Here is a 23,421-nt window from a genome sequence, read left to right as displayed (position 1 = left end):
GATGGAGTTCTTTTCCTATAACGCCCCTTATTCCCTTCCCCTCAACCTCAAGCATGTGGTCTTTGACATAAGTTATACAAACAGAGGTGGCCAGTACCAGCGGGGAAAGGTTGGTTTGTCCTGTAGGAGCTCTAGTGGGGAGACCATGGGACATACGAGCCTATTGTAGGAAGGACAGTAAGACCTGACCAATTGTAGTCCAGGACCAATATGCTCACAGAACTTGTCCCTGGGTAAAGAGGGCAAATAGAAACTCACTAAGGGAAGTAGATCATGGGGAAGGGTTTTGTTATAAAATGTAGGTTTTGTTATTATTTGGGTAAGGTGAGGTCAAGATAAGAAGACTGCCATTGAAAAGATAATTTCTTCCTCACAGTTCCCAAGAGGAGAGGGCACTGTGTACCACAGAGCAGACACATGGGGAAGCACCGGGTTCAGTCAGGAGGCAGAAGGAGTGGGAAGAAAACATGGAAAAAAGCTTTTATCGTGGTTTCCATGGGAAGGAAGAGAGGTTGAGGAGTGGTTTAGGACTGGTTGGTTTGAATACTTACAGCAGGCTCTGGGGTACAGGGGCTGTTCCAACTTGTCTGGAACCTGGCCTTGGGGAGTTAGGCCAGATAAAATTGCCTAGAGCATCAGAGCCAGATGGAAGAGGTGTGTGTGTTGAAGGAGGTGGTGGGTGAGCTCTGGATGATTAGTTGCATAGGAAAGAACACACTCCCAGGCAAGTTGTTTGCTTTCTCTAGGAATGAGGATCCAGATGCTGGAGCATGAAGAATACAGAAAATAAGAAAATATAGTTCATACAGTTTTCTGGGTGGCCATCCCAAACCATTTATGTGAACATCAGGGGAGATGCACTGGGGTCATAAATAGGTGTTGAAAGAATTTGGGTTGGGCCTCAAAGTTTATTACTACTTAGAAAAATAATAGGGAAGAGGTAACAGACAGTTCTCAGTGGAAGACAGCATGAGTAATTTCTCAGAGTGACAACTGGGTAGAAGGTTCACCTATAGCATAGAATGGGACAGACCCTTGGTTGGCTACTCAATTTCTATTCCCAATCCTCCTTTCTTCTGACAACTCCCCCTACAAAGTCTAGAAAGTCAGATGTTTCCTTTCCCACACTTCTTATAGATGTGGCCATGTGACTTAAGTTCTGGCCACTGGGACAATAGTGGACATTTATTGGGGAGTTTCTGGGAAGGTTTTTTTCTTCCTGGGTAAAAAGATAGTCTCACAAGGAGAACGCCTTTTCCTCTGTTTACTGTTCCCTGTCTTCGGATATGATTGTGACACCTGGAGTTGTGGCAACCATATAGTGGCTATGAGGTAATGAGCATGACAATTTAAAGTCAACATACTAAGGAAAGCAGGGCAGAAAGATGAAAAAAACTTGGGTCCTTGCTGTCATCCTTGAGTGACAGAACCAATTCTGAGACTGCCTACCTCTACACTCTAAGTAATAATAAATATCCTTGCAGTTTAAGCCATTATAACTTGAGTTTCTGATGATACAAAACAGCTGAAAGCACTCCTTACTGATAAAGAGGGTTTACGTTAAATAGTAGTAGGAGAAAGGTTTATGACTATGTTGGATGAGTGGCTAGATTTGCTTTCTGGCATTTTAAATCTTTTCAGCCTAAGTGAAATTTTGGTCCATCAATGTATCAGTCAGGATTTTGGCGTATAAAACATTCAGAAGAGATGATTAGAAAGAGTTAAAGGGATTATTACAAAGCTGGAATCAGGATTAAGGGAAATTAACAGAGCATGATGAAGTACCCTGGAGCTAGATATAATAAATTAAAAATACATTATGCTGCCACACAGTGTGTCCTGCCCAAGGGGCAGGAAGGGAGAGGGTCCCAGAACTCAGTGAAAGCTGAGATGTCCAAGAGGAGCTATGGCCTTAGATGGAGTCTAAAGCCACGGCCATCCTGAAATCCCACAGGGAGGGAGTCAGGGGAACATCACCTTGATCTTTTTCTCAGTCCATCCTGCAGAATTCTTCCAGTGCCTCCTGCTGGCTAACTGCCAGGGACAAAGGGCCAAGGAGCGAGGAGATGCAAGCTGGACCAGTCAGCATAAAATGTGTGTGTGCATGGAGTGGGAAGCAGTTTGAGGGGCAAAAAGAGAACAATCAGAATTTGACTGCATCACTGATTTGCGTTAATGTCACTTTTAAGCTACACATTCTAGCACCAAAATTCCTGAACTAGTGAACACTCAGTTGCCTTCTCAGGAAATCAAAACCTTTGATTTCAAATATCTTTTGAATTCTGGAATGTCACTGGGTAACAAAGAGTATGCTAAGTCTCAGCCATAGGGAACCTGTGGGCTCTAAGAAATGGGTTGCTCCAGGTCTCCAGTGAAGTATCTGTGGCCTCTGCCAGCACTGGGCTGCCTGGTCCCTCCACTCATTACCACGGAGAATTGTTCCAGTGTTATTGGCAGCAGCTTACTTGGCTCTCCTCTGAGGTCTGTTATTGAGGACAGATTTTACCTTATTACTATCACATTTTGAAGAGGTGGAAGCCATTACATAGGCATGGAGAGTACCCCAATAATAATAAAAGTACAGTGAGAACAAGGGCTTGGGATTTCCTGCTTGTCACAGTGCCTCCCTGAGCACTGCAGAGTGTGCCCTATTAAATGTGACTGTGAAGGTGATGGCGCATGAGGTTGAGCAATTCATCAGCTGTGAAACTCTGCTGCTGGAGGCAGGGAGGATTCAGGGACTTGCGGGAAAATTACCCTTGTGGGCAGCTTAACACCATCTCTTAAGCTCATGGGCACATCAGCGGGGCTTGTAATATTTTTCCTGCCCCAAATTAAAACGGTAATATGTACATCTGGCTCAAATTCAGTCAGTATGAAAAGGAATGCGTTGATGTGTCAGTTGACTGGTGTCTCATTTCTCCTCCCAGAGGCAACTCCAGCGATGGTTTCTTGCATAGCCTTCCCAGATATTCTAGGCATGTATTCTCATATATGTATTCTTTTAAAAAGCTAACCTTTACTTAGTACTTACGTTGTGTCTATAGTGGATGCTGTCAGTGCCCCACTTAGAGGGGGCGCTGATCTCCCTGTTGCTGTGAGCACTGGCAGCTGAGGGGTCAGGGCTTCCCTCTTTCTCCAAGGACTCTCCTCAGCCAAATAGGAGCTGCCTTACCAGCTGGTTATGCAGCCCCACTCTCAGGCAGCCTGCAGTCAATAACTGACTATGTAGGAAAACAAGAGGCTGGCCCCCTTGTGTCAAGGTTGAATACTCCTGTGGTATAATTCATGCTCCAGAGCTTCTGTGAGATCAGGCTGAAGCTAATCTCCAGCTGAGACCGTGTTCTTACTTAATTTTTCCCTCCTCCTCTGTACCCTGCTTTTATTACTTCCCTTCTCCTGAGAGCACTTCTTCAAAGAATCATCTACACAAGGGTCCTTGTTTCAGGTGCTGCTTCTAGGAAGCCTTCTTAAGGGAGTTGGTTCTAGAAAACAGACTCCAAACATGGGACTCTGAAGAGAAACCATTTGATGGTAGGATGGTGACGAGGATGCATCCGTCACTAGTTACAGGGGGAATACTGACTGCTCCTGATGTGCTGTGGTGTGGCAGATTACTTCCGGTGCACCAGGAAAGGATGCAGATGAAAGAGGATGTACTTGCTGGGGCATCATCTCTGGTGTTTGGGAGATATGGGGCAAATTAGTATCTATAAGGATTGGAACTGGGTGACTGTTGCTAAGCAAGCTCCTTGTGAGAATTGGAAGGCTTGTTTAGAAACATTTAAAGAGATTCTTACCTGCGGCCAGGGGATAGCCAGAGCCAAAGATCAGACTTAGGGCTTAGCTGTAAGAGTGGCAGAACTTCAGAGAAGGCTGATTCTCAGCTTAGGCAAATCTCCAACGTCAAGGTCGGAGTCTTCATACGGAAGAAGTAGAACCCCGGGAAGACAAGGGATAACATATGCTGGCCAGGCTGTGAACTGTTGTACTGTTGGTGGGGATGTAAACTGGTGTAGCCAGTGTGGGAAACAGTATAGGGATGACTCAAAAGATTAAAAATAGGACTACCATATGAGTCAGCAATTCCACTCCTGAGTATATATCCAAAGGAAATGAAATAACTATCTCAAAGAGATATCTGAACCCCCATGTTCATTGCAGCATTATTTCCAATAGCCAAGACATGGAAACAACTTAAGCGTCCATCAACAGATGAATGGATAAAGAAAATGTCATATTAATATTATCCAGCCATAAAAAGAAGGAAATCCTGCCATCTGCAAGAACATAGATGAACCTGAGGGCATTATGCTAAGTGAAATAAGTCAGACAGAGAAAGACAAATACCGTATGATCTCACTCATATGTGGAATCTAAAAATAACAAACTCATAAAAACAGAGAGTAGAATGGTGGTTGCCAGAGGATGGGGGAGGTGTGGACTGGGGAAAATAGATGAAGGTGGTGAAAGGGTACAAACTTCCAATTACAAGATAGATAAGTTCTGGGGACCTAATATACAACCTGGTGACTATAGTTAATAGTACTGTGCTGTGTACTTGAAAGTTGCCAAGAGAGTAGATTTTAAAAGTTCTTACCACACAGACACACACACACAGACACACACTCACTCGAGATGATAGATGTGTCAACTAACCTTCTTGTGGTCGTCATTTTGTGATATATATGTATCACATATATACACACGTTGTATACAAACTTACATAATGTTATAGGTCAATTATATCTCAATAAAGCTGGGAAAAAAACCCTTGAGACTTGGCGTTGGGCCACCTGAGTAGATGCACTTGAGAATCTTGAAGCCTCAGATTCCCTGAACTATCTGGGCCTGCAAAACCTCTCTGCCCTGTTGGAAGATAGAGGCAACCCTTCCTTAAAATGGGCCAAATCGCCCCTTGACCTGCCCAGGAAAGTTCTGGGGCTATAAAAAAGAGAAAGGATTATGTGCCACAGGGGCTGTAGGACCTGACTCACAGAAGGGAAATTCTGCCTATGTGTGGATACTGAGGATTGGATTAAGGGATTAAGGGGACAGAGAATATAAAGCTGGTTTAGAGAAATTTGCCTATAAGAGGCACATTCCTATGGAATAGTATTTACTAACATGGCAGGAGCTCTGGAGCCCAGTTCTAATATCTTTCTGGGATGGTTCTTGGAAGTTGGGAGAAGCAATGACCACATTAAAAAAAGCAGAGATACCAGAACCTTCATGGCAGAATGTGGACCTAGGAATCAAAGATCTCCAAGAAGTAAGCATGCTAAAATGCATCAACCAAATAAGACCAGAAATCTTTCAGCAGGCTATGTTCTTCAGATGACTTCAGAGACCTGGATGACTATTAAACTGATAGAGAATGCTCTGGAAAGAGCACCAGCATCATTGAGAAGCTTGGTGGTATTTGTCCTCTGCAGACGATGGTTCACAATGGAAGAAACTGTTACAGAACAGGATCTTCTAGGAGCAATGGAGATGACAGGATCCTAGAATTAGCAGAGACAACTGTGAGAAGCAATGGAGACCTGGTTACCATAATGGACAGTAAGGGTGAAGTGGCAGGCAGGGAGACTGACCTGACCTGTGGCAGTGTCTAGTGGTACACAGTATTTCTAGGGACAAGACCGATGGACAGCCAGAAAGGGTCCTGCTAAGCATGTAATGGGAAGAGACTAAGAAAGGATGAGCAGAAGGCTGGGGTCAACATCGCTCCATGGGAAAGTCATAATAACTTGCCTGATATAAAGACCTGAGCCTATTCTCAAACCTAGAATTTACGGACAAAGGGAGAGACTAGGTGTCTAGAAGGAAGAACCTGGAACATCAGGGCAAGTATATACAGATTTCTTCAGTCCTTCTCCGAAGTGATTTATGATTATTTTCCTGGATAACTATAGACTGGGGAGAGAGGTAAACCCTGATATTGTGAGGGATGTTGGATACGGGGTCTAAGTTGATGGGGATTCCCAGGAGTCGAAAGCACCATCGTGGCCCCCCTGTTAGAGGAGGGGGCATATTGGAGTCAGATAATAAATGGAGTCTTCACCCAGGTCTGTCTCACAATGGATCCACTGGCTCCTCTTACCAACTTAGTGATTGTTTCCTTGATTTCCAAATGTATGATTAGAACGGACATAGTTAGCAGTTGACAAAATCCTCACATTGGCCCTTAGTCTGTAGAGTAAGAGCTATTGTAGTAGGAAAACCAAGTGGAGCACCTGGAACCACTTCACTCCCACCCCAACCAAGATAGTAAACCAAAACAATATCACATCCAGAGGAAAATACCATTCACATGTGACAAAACATTATACTTTTACAGTCTTGCTCTAGGGCTATGTTTATTTTCCTGTTTTCTGTCATCATATATTCCAAAGGGACCTGGACCATCTGGCCATTCCACAGATGGTCTGTCATATTGAAATATCATGTTACTTGGACCTGACAAGTAAGAAATGCAAGTAATCTGGATGTCTCATTGAGACACATAGTTTCCAAAGGATGGATAAATGCCATAGAAATTCAGAAGCCCCCTGCATTGATGAAAATCTTAAATGACAATTATTACTTTTAAGATGTTGTTACAATTTTAGATTGACGAGACAGATGCAAAAAGAAAACTGAGATTTTCCATACACTTCACCCAGTTGGCCCTAATGTTAACATTTTGTATAAGCGTAGAACATATATCAAAGCTAAGAAAATAGCCTTGGTACAATACTATTACCTAAAGCACAGACCTTATGTAGACGGTGAAGTGGTCCATTGGTCTGGGGCATGCCAGGACATTTCCTCCAAAATAAAGTTTATGCTAATGAGTTGACTCTGGGAGAATGGAGGCTGGTTGCCAGAGGAACCAACTCTGAGATTAGAGGGTTGGAACTTTCAACTCTACCCTTCAATGTCCAGGGAGGGGGTTGAGTGAATCACTGATGGTCAAAGATTTTATCAATCAAGCCTATGTAATGAAATCTCCGTAAAAGCCCCCTAAACAACGGGGTTCTGAAAGCTTCCAAGTAAACATTGAGGTGCTGGAAGGATGACACACCCAGAGAGGGCAAGAAAGCTCTGATTCCCAACTCTCCAACCCATCCTTTGCCCTGTGCATCTCTTCCATTTGGTTGTTCCTGAGTTGTATCCTTTACTTACATTTACTGGCTTTCCAGTAATAGTGTTTTCCTGAATTCTGTGAGTTCTAGCAAATTAGACCCTGAGCAAGGCATGTGGGAAGCCCCCATTTACAGCCAGTTGATCAGAAGAGGCCTGGATTGTCCATTGGCATCTGAAGTGGGGAGCAGTTTTGTGGGACTAAGCCCCTAACCTCTGGGGTCTACATTAATTCTCAGTAGTTAGGGTCCAAACTGAATTACACTGTAGGACATACAGTTGGTGTCCACAGAGAATTGGGGAATTGCTTGGTGGGGAAAATCCACACATGTGACGGGTTTCAGAAGTATTCCGGGTAAAAAGGAGCTAATACCCTCAGAATCCACAGTTTTGACCCTTTCCTTAAGGTTCTACCACTCCACTCCTCCAAAAAACCTAAAGATAGACAGTGAACTAGAGGTGAATCCAGGATGATTCATCAAGTCAGTTAACCTTTCTTCAACATCAGCTATATTCAAATGTGTAAAGTTCTAGTCCTCAGTTGGCACATTTGTTCTAGGGATTACAGAGATGCAAAGATAAAGTATTGCATAATACCTTCTTTCAAAACCTGTCTCCAGTGCCTTCAGGGTTTTTCCCCGGTCTCTGACATCGAGAAGCTCAAAAACTTGTAGGAGTCGGGGAAAGAAAACATTTTCTAGATTTTTTTTTCCCTAGCAAACTTTCTTTGTGTGTGTGTGTGTGTGTGTGTGTATTTTAATTGAGTATAGTCAGTTTACAATGTTGTGTCAATTTCTGGTGTATAGCACAATACTTCAGTCATATAGGAACATACATATATTCGTTTTCATATTCTCTTTCACCATAAGTTACTACAAGATATTGAATATAGTTCCCTGTGCTATACAGTATGAACTTGCTGGTTATCTATTATATATGTATGTTAGTAGCTGCTAGCCATCTTATTTTAAAGATGAAAAACAGGGGTAATTGGCAGAGTTGGCTTTTGTATTGGGTTTCCCTTGTTTATCTTCATTTTCTAACACAATTTCAGCATATCTTAAATATTTCAATATTTCTGAACAAAATTGGAGAGGTTGTGAAGCTGATTTAGATCAAGAGCACAGGAACTTTTGATTCACAGAGAATTCTGAGGTATAATTTAGCTATATGGAAGCTATGCATCCAAAACCTAGATGTCTATTATTATTACACTACAAATTTTGTGAGGGCAGGAATCTTGTACTTCCAAAAAAAAAAAAAATATTCACACCCCTCCCCCGCCATGCTTTGTTGAATAAACGAATAAAATACATAAATACACGTGAATAACTGATGAGTGGCTATGTGTGAGTGTGGCTATATGCATTTTGTTTAGGATTTTATTTCAGTGAGTCTTTGTTGAAGGTTAATAGGAGGAAGGCACTGTATACGGAAATCAAAGGAGATTTAACCACAGTCCCCACCATTACGGAGCTTTAGGAGGTTAGGAGACAGACATACCACAGTAGAAAGTGGTGAATGCATTTTCTGAGGGTTATGATGCAAATGTTGAGGATGCTCAGAGGAGGGAAAGTCTCCCTAGGATTGGGGAAACATTTCGTGCTAGGGGAGAGCTCGGGGTGGCGCATCAGGAACCTGAGCGCTAGAACTGGTTCTACTACTGCTTTTCCTCGTGGATTAGGTTTGTAAATTAAACTCCCCAGATTTCTATTTTCACTCTGATATCCTAGGTGTTGGTCGGATCACTAGGTTCCCTGGGACAATGCCTTCTGAGATTTCCTATTTCTATTGTTTCTCGCCTTCCACCCGCTGGCTCTCTCGGCCCCTTCTCTCCCGGAGGCCAGACGGGGAAATGAGCGTGGCCTCTTTAAGGGAGCCCTGGACGACTGGCGCCAGGGGAGCCCCCAGCAGGGGAGCAAGGGCGGGGCTCCGGGGACCCGGGCTTCCCACGCAGCCGGGGACGCCACTGCGTCACGGCGCTCGCAGCCAATCAGGATGAAACCTGACAGGACGCATTACTAGGGCGACGGGCCGGACGCCTCCTGCTTAGAGATGAATTAGCGGCGGGTTCTGCTTGGAGGTTGTGCCCCCACGGATTCTCCTGCTCGTCCACGCGCTCCTCACGGCGTCGCGCGTCATCCTCTGCTGGTCACAGGTAGGAGGCTGGAACCATCAGGTGGGGGTTATGGCGTGGGGAAAATGGCGGCGGCGGCCAGGGAATCCCGGTGTTGGCGAAGGGGGAGCAGCCCCATGGGCTCTTCCCCCTGAGCGGTCGGCCTCCCACGGCTGCGGCCCTGATAACGGTCTCTTGTCGCGGAACTGGGGTCCCGATGCGGGTGGTGGTGCCGCTGGCTCAGGTAAGAGGAGGCGCGGGGAGGCGACTCTCGGCAGGCTGGCGGGTGTTAGGGGCCGCGGGGCCGCTTGGGCCGAGCCGAGGTGGCTGCTGGAGGAGAAGGACCAGGTGTCCGGTCGGTGTTTACAGATGAGCAGTAAGCACTTCCTGCTCCAGACCTGCGCGGGTTCGGGAGAGGCACCGCCACGAACAGAGTCTGAGCTCTGACACTGTTAAATCAGATGTGCAAAAGGTCCCAGGTGCCCACCACGTGCGAGGCTTGGACGTGAGTTGTAGAGGGCAGGGACTGGAGCTGCCTTATCTGTGTGCCCTCTGGGCGCCGAATTCCTGCCTCTCGGTGTCAGAGAGGCAGTGCCACGAAAGGAAAGGTAGGCCCTAGCCAGTGTCTGATGAATTAATTCTTATCATTAAGTCTTAACATTAACGTGTATCCGAGCTCCAACTTGTCCATTTGAAGAGAAGAAATAAAAGGATAGGGCGCTTAGGTGTTGAGTAGACGTTTTGCTACCTTGTACTTTCTTAGTTCTGATGGATTCCCCCGGAGCATTGCCTCTGCCTTCGAAGTTCATTAACTGTACTCCATGTGCACGTGGCTGCTTGTAAGACTCAGGATTGATATTCAGTTTAAGCCCCGGGATGTAATGAAGATAAGTATTGGTGAAGGTCTTACAGAGATGAAATATTGTCCAGTTGATTATTTGGGGAGAGACTTGTCATGAAACATAACTAGTGGGTTGGTTTTCAACAAACTGTCTTGATTTAAAGTCCTTTTTTGCAAAACTGTTATATTTTTGAGAGTAAGAAAGTTACTCATTTTCATTTTTTGTCCTTTTTTTTTTTTAAAGTTTCTATTGCTACGTTGTACTTTGATGTGATAGATAAGTACATTAAATGACTTTTGTTGGTAGCAGTCTTGATTTTGTGGACTGCCTGGTTCTGTTATGGAGAAATCACAGTGGCACTTTGTGTTCCAGGCACCAGTTGTTGTCTTTGGAGTGCGTGCTGTGTGTCAGGCACTGTGAAAGTGGAGCTTCTCCTACCTTTTAATTCGAGCAAATGGTAGTTCTTGTGTTCCCACCAGCTGCTTAGTCTGGCAGTCGCTGACACCAAGGGTAAATAATGGGGAAAGCCCAAAAGACTTTTTATTCCAAGCTGCATCCATGGAGATTTCGTCAGTTGGGGCTGGGAAAGGTAGGACTAGGTATGGTTTCTCGTTCCTACTCTGCCATTTAAAATAGTTTAAGTAAATCATATAACCTCTCTTATCAGTACCTTATTACTGAAATGGACATTTCTGCCCCAAGCAATCTCTCTGTGCTGTTGTTAGAAAAATTTAAAAGGCAGTGTTTAAAAGGGCTTTAAAAAGTTAAAAGCTCTGTGGTAACAGTTGACATGTATTACTGTGCATTTGCTTGTTAGGCACTGTTCCAGGAGCCTTACACAGGCTCATTCATCCAGTGATATTGTAAAGTGAGTACTACGCTCACTTTACAGATGAGGAAACTTGAGGCACCCTGAAGTTTTAAGTTATTTGCCCCAAATCGCACAACTACCGCTATGATTCCAGTCTGTGTTCCTAAGTACCATGCATAGGATCTTCTTGTGTCATGCAGATGTGTTCTGTGTTAAGGGGATATATGTGAAGGGATTTTTCAACGAAGTAATTTTATCTGTGGTCTTTTAGTTGTATGAATAATAACTTTCATTACCTTGACATCCAATTTTTATGATTTATATGGTGATGACTACAGTTACTTTGGTTAAGTGGTATATTCATCCTGTCTTTGCCCATTATTTTAAAAAGTATTTTGAAACAAAGAGTTGTGGCTAATTTCTGACAGGAAGCACAAGTCAATTATTGAGAAAGATTTTAGCTCTTATTAAGACCTTAAAAGAATAATTTGCTGGGTGACTTTTAAAAGAAACCTTGTGTTAGGTTCATTGCTTTGACATATTTGTACTAATTTTTCTAGTCTCTATAGTAAAAGGTGACATGAATAAAAGTGGGTGGGACACTCATTCTTTCTTTGAGCCTTCATAGGATTGCCTTGCCAAGTCCTTGGGATGTAAAGATTAGTTCCTGAGCTTATCCTTGAGGAGGCCCGGGAGAAGCCTCAGGTCCAGAATGTTGTAGACTAGTGAATGAGAAAAATAAGTGAGTCACTAATACAGGTGATAAGAATTCGTACAGTTCTGGTGTGTACAGAGAGCTGTGGGAACACATACAAGGAACAGTTGCTTCTGTTGGGGTGATCCTGCTGACTGCAGGAGAAAAGGAGAAAGGGGCTTCTAGCCAAAAGAGGAAGCAGTTCCAAGGCAGGATAAGAGAGCATGCGTGCCCAAGGGTCAGAGCAGAGTTTTGCACAAATTACTGAGAGAAGTCAGGACAGGTTAGGGCCAGCTTGTGAATTCTCAGGTTAGAGAGTGACTGTCCTGTGGGCAGCGAGACCTGTAGAAGGATCTTAAACAGATGAGTAACGTGATTAACTTGATGTTCTGGAGAAGTGACTTTGGTGGTGACAGGGTCAAAGACAGAATGTAAGGAAGAGACTGGTTAAGGCAGTTTCCACACTCCAGACAAGAGATGTTGCAGGAGTGAGCCAGGGCAGTAACTGTGACTGAGCAAAGTTCAGTCTGCCCTGCACATTTTAAAGGAACTGAAGATTGGGTGGGAAGAATAATGGGGTAGGGGAGGGGAGCACCTACTGAGAGAGTAAAAAGAAAACTAAGGTGTTTTGTTTTGGTTTTTTGGTAACTCTGGTTGGAGATCAGAGACAGTGTTAAGTAATTTAGGAAAAAGGCTTGAGCAGGGAGTCCTTTGTAACTGATTTCAGGAGAATTGTAAAACCTTGGAGGTTGTTGGGTCAAATAAGATGTTATAGAACCAGGTTTAACAGATTTGTGGCTTCAGATTCCTGAGACTACAGAGCACTTAATTACATCATTAGAGTCAGCAGGTCTGGTGTAAAGATGACTCACTGGAGGAAAGCCACTCAAAGGGAGTGGGAGGAATCATCTAAGGTATTATTTGGGTTAAACTGTTAGAATTAGAATAACGGTATTAAAGTTTTTTTCCCCTTTTTTAAACATTATGTTTTTAATATATTTGTACAGAAATCATTATGATATAGAAGCAATCACAAATGAATTCTCTAGTTGTAAAACTGATCTCCGCTCAAACATTCATAACTCTGGAGTTGTCTAGCACCAACACAACATAAATGCGTTCCACATTGACTGCATGGTGAAACTGCAAACCTGGCTAAGACACTGCCAAGTTGATGGACTCAGAGAAAGGCCAAGAACTGCTCAAACTATAAGCACAAATCAAAGAACTAGTGAGTAGAATAGGCAGAGATTTCTAGAAAAATATTCTGAAAGCAGTGACAGTAACAATGATTGATAAATTTGATTTCAGACTTCATTACATTTGAGAACCTCTATCTAAAGACACATGAAGAGAATGAAGGGCAAAATACAGACTGGAAGAAGCAATTTGCAATTACTGTCTGACCAAGGACTCATATCCAGAATGTACGTTAATGTGTGTAAAATTAATAAGAAAAAGACAATTTAATTTAAAAATGGACTAAAGTTTTAAATAGGCACTTTCTAATAAAGGGTCTCTGTATGGTCGGTATGTATATAGAAAGGTGTTCAACATTATCAGTCAATGGAGAAATGCAAATTAATTAATACAGTAATGAAAAACAGTAATGAGATACTACTACATACTTTCTGGAATGGCTAAAATTAACACTACTGTCAGTGCTGCTATTGGGAAGGATGTAGAGCAACTAGATCTCTTGTATATTTTGGTAGGAATGTAAAATGGTACAGCCATTTTGGAAAACTGGCTATGTCTAATCCTATACATGATTCATCAATTCCATTCTTAAGTATATACGTAAGAGAAATAGATGTATTTGTCTACCAGAAAATAAAGTAAAAGAATATTCATGACACCTTTATTCATAATAACCAAAAATTAGATAAAACCCAAATGTACATCAGAAGTAGAATGGAAGAATAAATTGTGGTATATTTATAAAATGAAACATTACAAAAGCAATAAAAGAGAATGAACATCAACATGGGTGGATCTCATGGACTTAATGAGCCACATAAAATATTGCATATTATGTGAGTCCCTTTAAATGAAGTTCAAAAACAGGTACAGCTATTTCCTGACGATAGACCTCAGGATAGTGGTTCCTCCAGGTTGTGGTGGTGGTAATGACTGGAAGGGGCATGAGGGAACCTTCTGGGATGATGGAAATGTTCTGTATCTTAAGATGGTTGGTGGTCACATGGGTGTACATATTCAAGTTGCTCATCTAAGATTTGTATACTTTCTGTTATACTTTAATTTAAAAAGAGGCACTAGTGAGAATTTGGCAATGGCAGACCAGTTAATGTTTCATGAGGAAAACCAGCAGGAATGATGATGAGAGAGGTGTTTTAAAAGAATTTTAAAAGAGTAGGAAAGACTCAGGGATTAAGTAATGAAATTTAGATCTTTTTTTTTTTTTTTACAAAAATGTCTTTTATATAATTGTCTTGCAAAAGGCAAATGTGAAACTAAGGCTGTCATATTATACTGTTTTACAGTTTGGTCACAAAATTACGTTCCAAACTCTACCAGTTGATTAGTTCCTTATCCTAAGAATTAGTGCATAGTTTCAAGTGTAGCCTACATTTTGGTAAATATAAGATACATTATAAAAATAAATTGATTTGTATTTTGTTTAATTTTGGGGGTAAAATTCTAATCAAATCTCTTTTTCATTAATATGAAATGTGTTTAAGAGAAATCACTGTGTGACTTTTTCCCATCTACACTGATTGCTCTTGGATAATGAGCATTAGGTGTGATTCCTTTGGCTATGAGGTTTTGAATGTAATGATGGGGCTAAGAAGAGCCTTTCGTAAGTTCCTTTAGCAGTGAGGTAAAGCTCAAAAAAGGCCTTTGTGAGCTCCAGTCAGATTTGACAGAAAGTGTTCCTTACACCTCTGCGTAGTCCTCTCTAACTGGCAGTAGGGACAGGGGATCCTGCTGTGGAGACCTGGGAGGCAGATGGAATGGAAATCGGCAGGGCAGCCACCAGGAAAAGCTGGAGATGATTAACCACTTTTTATCAGCAGTCTTTCACAGTTGAGGTTTCTGAAAACTTAAGTTGGTTCACTTCTTCACAGGAAGGAGATTACTCTTCTAGCAATGATAGAGGGGAGACTTAGGCTTAGTTTTTCATCTCAAATAAGAGATCACCTCCATTTTGTGTTTGTAAGCGAACGTTAATCCTTTGGAGCAGGGATAGCACCGTCTAACCGTGTGGGGAAGCACATGGTGGGTACGAGCTAGGAATAAAGATGGCGATGCGGGGAGAGAAATGAGAGGTGGCAGCCTTTCTTAGACTCTGTGTGCCTGGGAGTGTGGAGCGAAAGGGCTGTTTGTAATTCTGACAGCGACTCTTTCCCCAAAGGGATGTTTAGGTATCTTGGGAAAGGCAGTTTTGCCTGCGGTTCTTACTATTTCTGCCTTCCTGTTGTGATAGAAATACTTCCTTAAAATTATTTTTGCTTTAAATTGTGTACCTTTAAATAAAAATTTGCCTTTTTGGGGTTAGGGAGGAAAATGATGGTAGGAGTGGCTTGAACACAAAAATGTTTATTTGCTTAACTTGAACGTTTTTGGACACTTACCATGAACTGGGTGATGGACATGGTTGAATAGGACATGGGTCTTGTCCGTGAGCTTACTGTTTAGAGAGGGAGATAAACGAGTCAGTGCCTTCAGTGCAGAGATTATTGAGATTTTGTCACCTCTTGTCACCTCTAGGTTTTCTAAGATGAAAGGTAAGCATGGCAGCTGTGAAACTACTGTGAGACCCACAGACAGTCATGGGGATCTGCTCTTTTAACAGCTAATAATAATAATAACAACAACAACTAACACTAAGTGCTAAGTTCAGCTCTAAGTGCCTTAAGTTTTTAATTCCTTTAGCCCTCGCCACTTTCCCTATGAGGTAAATGCTAATATAATCTTTATTTTATCTCTGAGGAAACTGAGGCTCAGAGTGATTAAGTAACAGGGATTTGAACCTAGGCAGTCTAGGTACAAATTCTGCCATAATGTTTGTTTTAATCCAGTTTAAGTTTAAAGTATACTATACTTAATGTGGCTTTAAGTGTAAGAGATTGATTATTTGGATAAGAGTATGCTTTATAAGTACCAGTTTCTAAGTTCCTGAATATCCATGCTGAATGTAATTTACTATAGCTGCTGAGGGTGATTCTATAATGTGGGAGTCTCAGGTGAGATCCTTTTGGCCCTTTTCCCCTTTCCTGTGTTATGATTGTTTTGGCACTCTTAATACTCTTGCATGTGCCATTATATCATTCTGAAATTCAGTAACAATATATTACTGAGTTTTTGTTGTTTGCATTATAAACGTATACATAATGATATTTTATGATGTATTCAAACTGGAGAGTTTGCGAATTACTAGAATAACATACTTGTTAATGTGAATAACTACAGATTTAAACTTAAGTTGTATTTTCAGCATGGCTGTTCATCAGGACCAGCTGATGAAAGTGAAGGAAGACTTATGTTTGCTTTGTTCTCTGTAGGAATGGAGAGAAGTGTAGAAGCAGGATTCAAATAATCTAGAGAAGTCCAGGGAGTGCTAAGTGGCCTCATTTTGCTGAGATTTTTTTATGGTAGTAAGTGAACCGGCACAATTTAGCTTCTCTTTCCTTCAGAGAAGAAAGACCTTAGAAGTCAGAGTTAATCAAGATTGAATCTTTGCTAAAGCTCTTATTATAAACAGTTCTTCTGTATTGAGTGGGCTCATCGTCCGTGAACTGAATCTAGATTGGGCATAATTATTCCTACAGTGATATTTACTTCTCTTTTTATTAGAATTTCTTTAACTCGAAATTAGGGGTGTTATATTCTTATTTTGAATTAAGAACTCTAAAATTGTATTGAGTCTTCTCTTTTGTGATTGGACTTCAGACTTTTCAAGGGCCTTTTTTTTCTGATACATATTTTTTAGCTCTTTACAACATTTCTAGATGGGTGAGTATTTGTATTAGTTTCTGTGGCTGCTGTAATAAATTACCACAGAGTTGGTGGCTTAATGCAATAGGAATTAATTTTTTCACATTTCTGGAAGCCAGAAGTCTGAAATCACTATCAGTGGGCTGAGGTCAGAGCATCAGAGGGCTGTACCACCTCCAGAAGCTCTAGGGAAGAATCTGCTCCTGGCCTCTTCTAACTTCTGTGACCACCTGTGTTCCTTGGTTTGGGGCTACATCCCTCCATGCCCTGCCTCTGTGGTCACATTGCCTTCTCTTCTGTCTGTGGTCAAATCTCCCTCTGTCTCCCTTTTAAAAAAATGTATGTGATTGTGTTTACGGCCCACCATGATAGTTCGGGATAATCCCCTCATCACAAAACACTTAATTTAATTGTATCTATGAAGTCTGGGTTTTTGGCCACTAAGGGAACATTTACAGGTTCCAGGGATTAATACATGGGTATCTTTTGAGGGGGTCACTGTACAGCCATGGTATTTTTTAATCTATGTATTGCAGGTGAAGAGATTAATTACTTAAAATCACAAAGTTGGACTCAATCTCTTCCTCTCTCCATATGTTTGTTTCCCTACTACATACCTTCTTTTGGAAAAAGTTATATTCTCTGTTTATGTAGATTTGTTATTCAGCCAAGTTGCAAGTTTAAGGATTACTTTTTTTTTCCCCAAAGACTTTATTTTGAGATAATTGTGGAGTTACATGCAGTTGTAAGAAATAATTTTAAAAGATCCCATGTACCCTTTAACACAGGTTTTCCCAATGGTAACATCTTGCAAAACTGTAGTACAATATTACAACCAGAATATTGACATTGATATAGCTAAGATACAGAACAGCTTCACTGTAAGCATTCCTTATGTGGTCCTTTGATAGCCACACACGTCCTTCTCTGACCTCTGGCAATCACTAATATGTTTTCCATTTCTATAATTCTGTCACTGCAAGAGTGTTATTTAAATGGAATTATACAGTGTGTAACCTTTGGAGATTATTTTTTTGTTTGTTTGTTTTTTTGCTTAGCATAATTCCTTGGAGACTCTTCCAAGTTGTTGCATGTATGGATAGTTCTTTTTTCTTGCTTGGTATTCCTTACAATCCTTAGTATTTTTTGATAATGAAGGACATCTTGAGTTTTCTAGTTTTGGCCGTTATGAATAATGCTGCAGTGTACAGGTTTTGTGTGAACGTGAATTTTTATTTCACTGGGTTAACTGGCCAGGAATGCAGTTGCTGGGCCATATGGTAGTTGTATGGACGTGTGGGTTTATTTCTGAACTCTGAGTTCTGTTCCTATATTCCTGATGCCAGTACCAAGCTGTCTTCACTACGGTCGCTTTGTGGTAAGTTTTGAAAATGGGAATTATGAGTCCTCCTACTTTGTTATTTTTCAAAATTGTGTTGTCTATTCTGGGTCTGTTGCAAGTCTGTATCAATTTTAGAATCAGCTTGTCAGTTTCTACAAAGAAGTCGGCTGTGGATCTGGCAGTCAGTGATTTTTAATACCATATTCATTGAGTTGTATAACCATTACTACAATTAATTTTAGAATATTTTAATCACTTCAAAAAGAAACCCTGTGTCCATTAACAGTGATACCTCCTCTCCCCTCACCTTCCCCTCCTTTGATCCAGGTGGATACTAATCTACTCTCTATCTGTAGAATTGCCTATTCTGAGCATTTCATATAAGAAGAATCATACAATATGGTCTTTTGTGATTGGCTTCTTTCACTTAGCATGCTTTCAAGGTTCATCCCTGTTGTAGCATTTGACAATACTTAATTATTTTTTATGGTTGAATAATATTCTGTTGTATGGATATGCCACCTTTTATTTATCCATTCATCAGTTGATGGACATTTGTGTTGTTTCCCCTTCTTGGCTATTACGAATAATGCTGCTGTGAACAATCATGTGCAAGTTATTGTGCAGATGTATATTTTAATTTTTTTGGTATATACCTAGGAGTTGAATTTTTGGGTCATATGGTAATTTATGTGTTTAATCTTTTGAGGAACTGTGAGGCTGTTTTCCAAGCTGTCCCATTTTACAACCGCATCACAGTATGTGAGGGTTCCCATATTTTTACATTCTCACCCAACACTTGTTGTTTTCTGTCTTTTTGATTATAGCCATTCTAGAGGTGTTATGGTAAAATATCCTTGTGATTGTGAGGTGGTATCTCGTGGTTTTGATTTGCATTTCCCTGATGGCAAATGATGTCAGATGTCTTTTCATGTGGTTAAGGCATTTGTGTATTTTCTTTGGAGAAATGTCTATTCAGACCTCTCACCCATTTTAAAATTGGGTGATTTGCCTTTTTACTACTGAGTATAGGTACAAGTTTCTTATCACATATATGACTTGTAAAAATCTTCTTCTATACTGTAGGTTGTCTTTTCTCTTCAAATGCAATTTGTGGTTGCTTTTATTCTATTTTTTTAATTTTAATTTTTTGGTATATTTATCTTGTATCTGCACCCTTACTGAACTCACTCACTAGTTCTAGCATGTTTCTGGGTATGCTTCTTGGATTGTCTGTGTAAACCATAATGTCATCTGCAAATAGGGACAGATTTACTTCTTCTTTCTGTATGGCTTTTATTTCCTTTTCTTACCTTCTTGCATTGACTATGTTGGACATCCTTGCCTTGTTTTCAACATTAGGGGCAATGCATTATTCATTTTTTAATTTTATGATTAGGTATAAAATGTTTTTTATAGAAGCTTGTTATGTAATTGAGGAAGTTCCCCTTTATTCCTTTTTTTCTGAGAGTTTTTCTCATGAACATTGAATTTTATCAGATAATTTTTCTGTTATAGATTGCTATGATCTTGTGAACATATTTTTTCAGTTTGTTAATGTTGTGAAGTACATTGATTCTTGAATATTGAACTAAAGATTTTTTTTTTTTTGGTCTGTATTCTTGCATTAGTCTATAGGTTTGTTTGTTTCTTTCTTTCTTTCTCTCTCTCTCTCTCTCTCTCTCCCTTCCTTCCTTCCATCCTTCCTTCCTTTCTCTCTCTCTCTCTCTCTCCATGTTTTCCTGTTTTTTTTTTTGCATCAAGGTAATAGTCACTTCATAAAGTGAATTGGTAGGTGCTTCCTATTATGTTTCCTGGGAGAGATTGTGTTAATTCTTCTCTAAACATTTGGTAGTATTCCTATTGAAACAATCTGGGCCAGGAGATTTCTTTTTCAGGAAGTTTTTAATTACAAGTTTAATTTCCTTAATAGTTACGGGGCTATTCAAATTATCTGTTTCATTTTTAGTGAGTTGTGTGCTTTTGAGGAATTGGTCCATTGACACTTGCTGCTGGGCAGAGGTGGGAGTTTCAGCTCCTCTCTAGGTCTTCACTGATACTACTCTGCCTTCTTGCTGTTCCCCACTGGAAGAGGGGATGGCCTTCTTACCCCTGGAGGGTGGAGAACATCCTGACCCTCTACTAGGCCTTGTCTCCTAACACCCTTATGGAGATGAGAAGGGCTGCCTCTTTACTGTCATAGGAGTAGAAGTCCAGGCTTTCCAGGTGGTCTTCACGTGTGTGGCAGGAAAAGTGGTATTACAGCTACCTGGCAAGGAAAGAAAGTTCTGTCATTGATATCTTACCTACAGGGGTGAGGGTGCGGGGTGGTAAGAGGAGAGGGTAAGGGTGTAACCTCTTGTAATGTTGAGGCACAACAGTACAGCCTGGTGAGAGTGAAAGTTTAGGCTCCATACTTGGCCTGTCTTTGTAGGTAGGGGTGAGCCACAGTTTCTTCTATGGTTTTTAGCTGGAGAGCAGTGATTTTTGTCTGCAGGTTTTCTGTTTTGCCATGCCGCTCTTGGTTCTCTGAAGGCACAGGAACTTTTTTTTTTTTTTTTTAATATTTTTTATTTTTAAATTTTACTTACTTATTTTAATTTTTAATTTTTATTGAAGTATAGTTGCTGAACAATATAAGTTACAGGTGTACAATATAGTGATTCACAAGTTTTAAAGGTTATACTCCATTTATAATTATTTTACAATGTTGGCTGTATTTCCCATGTTGTACAATATATCCTTGTAGCTTATTTTGTACCTAATAGTTTGTGCCTCTTAATCCCCTACCTCTATATTGCCCTTCCCGTTCCCCTCTCCCCACTGGTAACCACTAGTTTGTTCCCTGTATCTGAGTCAAGAGCAGGAACTTTTTTTGTCTGTCTCAGTGGGCATTTCTGGATTACTGGCTGCTTCAGCTCCAAGTCCATGTGGTACATGAGGCAAAAGGAAAACCTAGGGAACTCACCACCATGTTATTCCATAGGTCCTGAGGTCCCTAGCTAGTGCGCCTTCTCTGTACCTTCAGAGTCTTCTTTTGTTTGATTTATATATAATGTCAAGGGATTTTAGTTGCGTTTAGCTGGAGTAGTAGGAGCAGTCCATCTGGCTGATTTTACTGGAGGCTAAAGTTGGACCGGGATTGATTTTTTTTTTAATGAAAGAAAACATAGGGTGGAACTATATTCAATACCTTGTAATACCTATAATGAAAAAGAATATGAAAAGGAATATATATGTATAAATGAATCACTATGCTTGCTGTACAACAGAAATTAACACAACATTGTAAATTGACTACACTTCAATTAAAAAAAAAAAAGAAAACACAGAGTGGAAATTAAGGTGCATACATTGGCCAGTTGGACACCTAAGTTAATTTTGGGTCAGTTACTTGGAAATGACATTTAATCATGTTTTGTTTTTTTTTTAACTCCAGAGAGTAATTCTGTTTGTCATTGTTCAATAAAACCAAACCCTCATTAGTTTCAGATCTCTTAAGCAGCTTGACAATTCAATTAATTAATTTATTTCTGCATTTATATAAATTCATTGTAATTCTAAATTTCTGGCTTAGTATGTGATAAAAAATTTACTAGAGTGAAAGGTTAGTTTTAATGGAGCAGGTTTTTTTTAGTAGTTGTCAGATCTTGAAGCTGTGGATTCTCTTCTAAAAGAAGAAAAAGCCAATGTGGTGTATATATACACAATGGAATATTATTCAGCCATAAAAATAATAATACCATTTGCAGCAACATGGGTGGACCTAGAGATTATCATACTAAGCGAAATAAGTCAGAGAGAAAGACAAGTATGATACCACTTACATGTGGAGTCTAAAAAAATGATGCAAATGAACTTATTTACAAAACAGAAATAGGCTCACAGACATAGAAAACAAATTTATGGTTACCAAAGGGGAAAGGAGAGGGAAAGGAGGATAAATTAGTAATTTAGGATTAACAGATACACACTACTATGTAAAAAACAGATTAAACAACAAGGAAAAAACTGTATAGCACAGGGAACTATATACGATATCTTGTAATAACCTATAATAGGAAAGAATCTGAAAAAGAAAAAAAGTAGGTATAACTGAATCACTTTCCTGTACACCTGCAACGTTATAAATCAATATTCTTCAATTAAAAAAAGAAATAAATTCTAGGATTTTGAAATAGCAAAATGTTCCTAGATATAGGAAACATAAGGTCACTAAGATCTCATCATATACCTTAAATTTATAAAAGAATCCAATGATTCAATATGGTAATTCAAATAGAACAAGTTTTATACTATGAAAAATACACTTTTTCTTTGTTTTATTAAGGAAGATCTCTAAGAAAGACTAACAATAATGAAATATTAATCCTTACAAACAGCACTGTTGAAAAAAGAAACTTAAATGTGAAAATTGGATCCAGGGGACTTTGTATATTGATTAGCCCACTCTTACCAAGCTTTCTACCTCTCACAAATACAATGCAATCATCTTTTTAAGGTCATTAGTAACTTAAGTCTTGACAAAACATGTAGTCAATTTTGACTTCTCACTGTAATGAATCTTTTCAAGGTCTTGCATAGCTAATTTCACCTTCCCTCTTGAAACCCTATCCTGAGTGACTTCACCAACATCGCACTCACCTAGTAGTTTTCTTCTTACCTCACTTGCTCCTGCTGCTTAATCTTCTCTTACTCAGTCTGAACACTGGAGGACCAGAGTCTGTCCTCAGGGTTCCTTTCATCTACTATCTTTTTGTAGATTATCTCATCCAATTCCATCTGTAGATTAGTGAGTCTTTATTTAGATATGCCATATTTCATATGGTTCACAAAGAACTATTGCATGCTCCTCCTCTAAATTGTCATTCTTAATCACCATGTCTTCCCTATCTCAGCAAAGAGCACCATCATTCATCTGTTGCTTGGTACAAACACTTATGAATCATCCTTTATTCAACAGAAAGTTCAAGCACCACAATCTTCAAAATGTATTTCAGGTATAACTTTTACCATCTTCTGTATAATAACCCTAATCTAAGCCACTATTGTCAGTGTTCTGGACCATCATACCAGTCTTTTAAATACTCTCCAATCTTGCTTTTCCTGCAACTTTGTTTCCAACCAGCAGTCAGAGTTTTCTAAAGACATTCTTATGTTACTCGACTAAAAACCATGTAAGGACTTCCTATTCCAACGAGAATAAACAAACCTTTAGATGATCTAGCTCTTATTGGCGCATTTTCTTTCTTTTCACTCTTCCCATTGTTCTGTTCTCCAGGAACATTGGCCTTCTTTCTGTTTCTCAGACACTCAAGAGAAATTTTTAACTGTTTTCCTCCCACACTGAAAAAAGAATACCACAAGTGGCCATCTCTGTTTGGGCCCTGAGTTGTGATCTCCCATTTTGCCAAATGATGAAAGCTCCATATTGTACGACTGCAGGCAGAGTTTCCTTGAATCTGACCAGTATATAGCACTGTTCCTCCTCCTTTGAGAGAAAATGGAGTTTGGAAGGGGTATGGCCAATTT

General features: G+C 40.3%; 1 protein-coding gene across 1 annotated transcript in view; it reads left to right on the top strand.

Annotated features, from left to right (window-relative positions):
* Nucleotides 1–9,118: 9,118 nt before the first annotated feature.
* LCLAT1 (lysocardiolipin acyltransferase 1) overlaps nt 9,119–23,421 on the top strand; it is a 162,849-nt gene continuing 148,546 nt past the window's right edge. The window contains exon 1 of the mRNA XM_010987760.3: nt 9,119–9,283. The gene's annotated coding sequence lies outside the window, so the exon portion shown is untranslated. The remainder of the gene's footprint in view (nt 9,284–23,421) is intronic.

This window comes from Camelus dromedarius, chromosome 15, assembly GCF_036321535.1.
Source record: "Camelus dromedarius isolate mCamDro1 chromosome 15, mCamDro1.pat, whole genome shotgun sequence".
Lineage (NCBI taxonomy): Eukaryota > Metazoa > Chordata > Mammalia > Artiodactyla > Camelidae > Camelus > Camelus dromedarius.
The sequence above is the reverse complement of the archived record's forward strand: the minus strand, read 5'-3'. Positions and strand labels throughout refer to the sequence as shown.